Genomic DNA, 5,883 nt, shown 5'->3' with positions numbered 1-5,883 from the left:
AACTGTTAGTGGGGTACAGAGAAGGGTCGCGAATGGGACTTTTGGGTTGCTGGACTGAAGAACCTGAGGGTAAATATATGCTGCCCAACTTGCTTGCGGGGGGATGTCTTTTACTCAAGGTTTTTGTTTAGGAACAATGTTTGCGGCTGGTACCCAAATTAGTGCCGAGTTACTTACCTCCTTTTATTAAAAGTTAGTTTTCTACACTCAGAGTGGGGAAGTATTGCCTCTCAAAGGTGTCCAGGTGTGGTGTGTACATTTCCAGGGTAATTGGGTGGGGGCTTGAGCCGTTTCTGTGTTGTATCAATAGAAAGGAACTCATAGATATTGAACCCGGCCCTGGTTGCTGGCTGGAGGACAAAAGTTCAGTAAGATTGATCTGAGTCAAGCGTATTTACAGATGCATATCGACGAAAAGTCCCAAGAGCTGTTGACTATTGTGACTCATAAGGGGCTTTATCGATACTGTCGCCTACTCTTAATGTCTTCTCCCGCCCTGTTCCACAGGGCTATGGACCAGATCTTGTGTGGCTTGCCAGGAGTTAATGCATCCAATGAAGTGAGCTGTAGCTCATGAAAGCTTATGCTCAAATAAATTGGCTAGTCTCTAAGGTGCCACAAGTACTCCTTTTCTTTTTGCGAAAACAGACTAACACGGCTGCTACTCTGAAACCCTACATAGATTGGAAGAGTATGGCTGATGAGTCCGCAAAGACAAGTGTGAATTCTTCCAGCCCTCTGTTGAATATTTGGAACACATCATTGATGCTGCAGGTCTTCATAAGGCCCCTGCAAAAGCTAAGGCTATTGTGGAGGCTCCCCCACCTCAAAATGTTAGCCAGCTGTGCTCATTTCTAGGACTATTGAACTATTATAGAATGTTCATCTCACAGTTAGCCACACTGCTAAAACCACTTCACAAATTCCTTGGGCAGAACAAGACCTGGAAGTGGACTGAAGCCTGTAATGTTGCATTTAACAAAGCTAAAGATGAATTGCTAAATTCTAAGTTCTAATGCACTTTGATCCATCCTTACCCCTTCAATTGGCCCGCGATGCCTCCCCTTATGGAGTGGGTGCAGTCATGTGACGCATTATGCCTTCGGGAGAAGAGATACCTATTGCTTTTGCTTCATGCACTCTAAGCAAAGCACAAACTAACTATGCCCAAATCGAACGTGAGGCATTGGGAATCATTTTTGAAATTCAGAAGTTTCATCAGGATCTGTTTGGGCAGAAGTTTACTCTTCTTACAGTCCATCGCCTTCTGACATCAGTTTTTGGACCCTACCCAGGCATTTCCCCATTAGCTGCTAGCCGTATGCAACGTCGGGCATTGTTACTTTCAGCGCACACATATGAAATCAAATATCGGAAATCCACTCTGCTCAGCAATGCAGATGGTCTCTCAAGGTTGCCTTTGCCAGTCAAATATCAAGATACTCCCCAAAAGGAAGTCTTCTACTTTGAACACATAGAGAATACACCCATCACTGCTACTCAGATAAAGAAGGCAACTCGCGTTGACCCAGTATTGTCCCAAGTTATGGACCTGGTGATGCATGGAAAATCTCGACGAACCTCTCCGGTCTCACCCGACCTTGTTACCTACATGTCCATGAGGACGGAGTTATCGATCCAAACTGGTTGTCTGTTGTGGGGGAGAAGTGTTATTATCATACCACCACTGAGATCACAGATGTTAGAACAGCTACATTCTGGTCACTGTGGAAAGTGCGCATGAATGAAATTGCAGGAAGCTATTTCTGGTGGCCTGGATTGAAGAGAAAGCAAGAGCTTGTATGTTATGTCAGGGTGTCAGGAATGCACCCCAGTGGGTGTCCCTACACCCATGGGACTGGCCTGAAAACCCATGGCATGTTCTTGGTGGTGGTCGATGCCCATTCTAAATGGCCAGAAGTCTCCAGAATGCAGTCCACTACTGCAGAGAGTACTATCCAAAAACTACGGGGACTCTTTAGTCATTTTGGTCTGCCAGAACAACTTGCGAGTGACAAAGGACAGCAGTTCGTCTCAGGAGTTTCAAAATTTTATAAAGGCAAATGGGATACACCACATCACTAAAGCACCATATCATCCATCCACCAATGGATTAGCTGAAAGATTTGTGCAGACAATGAAACAAGCTTTGAAATCAGCAAGGGGACAAGACTTACATGGCTGGATCTTTAGCTAAGATGAACCCACGGTTATGGGGCAAAATAATCCCTGGGGTTTAGCCGGGAATGGAGGCAGTCTACCCTCCTTCTCTAGTTTAGTGTTTGTTTTATTTAGGGGATGTTTTTATAAAGGGGGGAGGAATATGTTGTGTATTTGGTTGTTGTGGTAATAGCAGCTTGTTGTTGCTATGGCAACTGAGTTAGATGATTAGGGGATAGCCCAGCCAGTTTGGGCTGGTTTGGTTAGTTCAGGGTGTGGAAAATAAATGGCTGCTTTCACGGCTCGCAGCTCTCTGTGTCTCAAGTGATTTCTTCCTCAACTGCTGCTCCCAAGGATACAACAGGGCTGAGTGCTGCTTCTGTGACCACAGCCAAGTTCTGCCTTCAGGGCTCCTTCTCTGGACCTTTCTTTTTATGGCTGCTGCTGCTCTGCCTCCAGCTCAGCTTGAGTTACTGCATCAGGTTTGCCAGATTTTACTGCTTTAATAGCCCCAAAACACTTAAAAACTAACCTAAAAGTAGCCCAATCTCTCTCTTGAAACAAAGGGGTGTTTTTTTAATAAATGCTTTGGTCTATACATCAAGTAACAAATGAAACCTTTTGTTAGATACCTCGCATAGATCTGATTTAGAAAAGAAAAGAAAAGAAAAGAAAAGAAAAGAAAAGAAAAGAAAAGAAAAGAAAAGAAAAGAAAGCTACAAGCCCCAGAAGGAGTTTTTCCACGTAACCTACAAATCTATGAGATGACAATCAAATTCAAAATCAAACCCCCAGTACTGGTCCTTGAATCCTGATTGATGGGTGGCAGGTGTTTTAAAGAAAACATAGCAAATTATGTTATTAAAAATGGCCTTGCCCCAAGGGAGCCCAAAACTTATGTTGCGTAAAAACAACAATAACATTATTATATTATTTATTTCGAAATACATTCAATAATGCTAGCCAATGTGCATATTGTGAGTTGCATTATTTTGTTACTGTTAGTCCCTAAAAGGCAACATTTCCTCCTCGGTGTCCTCATTGGAAGTAGGATGCTTCTGCTTCTGGTCATACATATCAGCAGTAACCAATGCAATCATTCTTTCATTGGTGCAAACTCTTCACAACAGATTTTGTATCATTGTATATGTGCAAAAATGAGACATCAGCCAAACTAGGTTGTGAAAGACTCAGGAAGGCAAGCGATGCAATCACCTGGACATATAGTGGCAATCTCTGTTTCAATTGTTTCACAAACTCCCCTCAAATTCAGAGTAATATGGTCCAGTTCTCAGAAACACATAGTTTCAAAACTCTCACCAAGAAGCTCGAGTAGAATGCCCTCAATTCCTGCAGCAGCTTTCCTGTATTAAATTTTCCATCCGTAACATTGAGTTTATCCTCCAGGCTTCAAGAAGGATTAGACTGAGAAAAATCAGGTATATTTCAGCACTTTACCTACTTTATTGTCTTTGGCTATCAGAAAGCATGGCTTCAAGTTTGTCAAACTGTACAAGATACCAGTTCAAACAGGGTATAATGGAAAGCCATGGAAAGAAACTGTGACAGGATTTCTGGGGCTGAGGGCTGATAGATGACACTGAAAGAGATCAGATGATGGTGAGAGAGAGGGAACTTAGCAGCGGAGAAATCAGTACCTGGTGATACAGTGATAAGAGGTTAGGTTTGAGGAGCTTCTCAGACTTGAACTTCCACAGTGCTGAGCTCAGCCAAAGGAGGACAGAGCACCCTTGATTAACAAGATATACTTTCACCCTCCTGTCACGAAGGCTTAAAATCAGTGGCACCGGGCAATCATATTCTGCAAGTGTACTTATGCAATTTCTCACGAAGCTCGAAGGTTTTGGCCCCATAAACGATAGGATTGAACATGGGGAGGAGGAGGTAATATAGGTTGGTCGAGATGATGTGAAGATGGGGATCAATTCCCTGACCAAACCGGTATGTCACAGTGGAGAAGAGGAAGGAAGGATAAGACATCTTCATCACACCAATATGGTCTGTGCAAGTGCTGAAAGATTTCTGGTGGGCTTTCTTGGAGGATACACTGAGGACAGCCCTGATGAACAGACTATAGGACAGGGCAATAAGTGTCAGGTCTAACATGATGATTACGAATGCTATTACCAAACCATACATCCTGTTGACTGTAATGTCGCCACGTGACATCTTCACCATGGCCATGTGGTCACAGCACGTATGTGGGATAATGCGGTTGGCACAGAATGGCTGCCTGCTCAGGAGCAGGGGCATGGGAAGAAGGAAGAGAACAGCTCTTATCAAACCCACTAGCGCTAGCTTAGCTATTCATGCGTTGGTGATGACTGTGGCATATCTCAGAGGGTTACATATGGCGACACGGCGATCAAAGGCCATTGTCATGAGGATCGTTGAATGTGTCACAGAAGCCACGTGAATGAAGAACATCTGCGTGAGGCAGCCACCCACAGTAATACCTTTCAAATTGAACCAAAATATACACATTGTCTTTGGCACGACGGAAGTAGATGTGCTGATTTCTGTGAGTGCAAGCATGGAGAGCAGCAGGTACATTGGCTTGTGCAGAGTCTGCTCCTTACCTATAACATAGAGAAGCCTGAAATTTCCCAGCAGGCCCATAATGTAGAAAATAGAGAAAGGACGGAAATCCAGATGTGAGCAGCTTCCAAGTCAGGGATGCCCATTAGAAAGAATGCTGAAGCGTCAAAGTGTGTGAGGTTGAAAACTGCCATGAGGTGGTTCATGTGTCAATCAGGGTCAGAAATGATCAAGGTGCCTGTGAAGCACAGCAAGTGGGTGGTGGGAGAGGGGTGGTGGGGTTACGCATTTTATAACAAACTGTATGGCAAATATTTAATACTTATTACCAATCAAGAAAGGGGGTGTTGAGGAGTGAGGTGGCAACATATGCAGATGGCACAAGATTATTTAGGTCCTAGTCAAGTCCAGAGAAGTCCTCAGAGAGAGCTAACAAAGCCATGTGAATGGGCAGCATAATGGAAGATGAAAAGAACTGGGATTGTTACCTTACAAAGGAGATAAATTAGAGGGGAGATGTGAAAATCTATAAAATACTGCCTGGTAGAGAGTAGATTGAGAATGTGTTCTCCATGTCTCCTAACACAAGATCAAGAGGACATTCAATTAAAGTGAAACATGGCAAATTCAAAACCAATAAAAAAAGAGTGCTCTCTTGACTCAATGCCTAATTAAACTGAGGAACTCGTTGCAACAAGAGGTAGTTGAGGCCATGGGCTTAGTGAGACTTTGTGCTCAACAGAATGGGCAGGAAGGCCACAAGCTATTGGTGTTTAGGGCTACAGGTCTGCAGCTCTGTTACCTCCTGTCATAAATATAAAGGGAAGAATAAGCACCTTTCTGCATACAGTGCTATAAAATCCCTCCTGGCCAGAGGCAAAGTCCTTTTACCTGTAAAGGGTTAAGAAGCTCAGGTAACCTGGCTGGCACCTGACCCAAAATGACCAATGAGGGGACAAGATACTTTCAAACCTGGAGAGGGGGAAAAAGCTTCAGTCTGTCTGTGTGATACCTTTGCCGGGAACAGATCAAGGATGCAAGCCCTCCAACTCCGGTAAAGTTAGTTAATAATCTTGCTAGAAAATGCATTAGGTTTCCTTGTTTTGGCTTGTGAAATTCCTCTTTGTTTTGAATCTGACTGTCTGTGAGATTATTTTCCATTCT

The 5,883-nt window shown here is 43.6% G+C and overlaps 1 pseudogene; it reads right to left on the bottom strand.

Moving 5' to 3' along the window:
• Positions 1-3,742: 3,742 nt before the first annotated feature.
• Positions 3,743-4,913, bottom strand: LOC141980010 (olfactory receptor 52N2-like; annotated as a pseudogene).
• Positions 4,914-5,883: the final 970 nt, after the last annotated feature.

The sequence above is a fragment of the Natator depressus genome, chromosome 1, assembly GCF_965152275.1.
Source record: "Natator depressus isolate rNatDep1 chromosome 1, rNatDep2.hap1, whole genome shotgun sequence".
Classification (NCBI taxonomy): domain Eukaryota; kingdom Metazoa; phylum Chordata; order Testudines; family Cheloniidae; genus Natator; species Natator depressus.
This window is presented reverse-complemented; position numbering and strand designations above follow the sequence as displayed.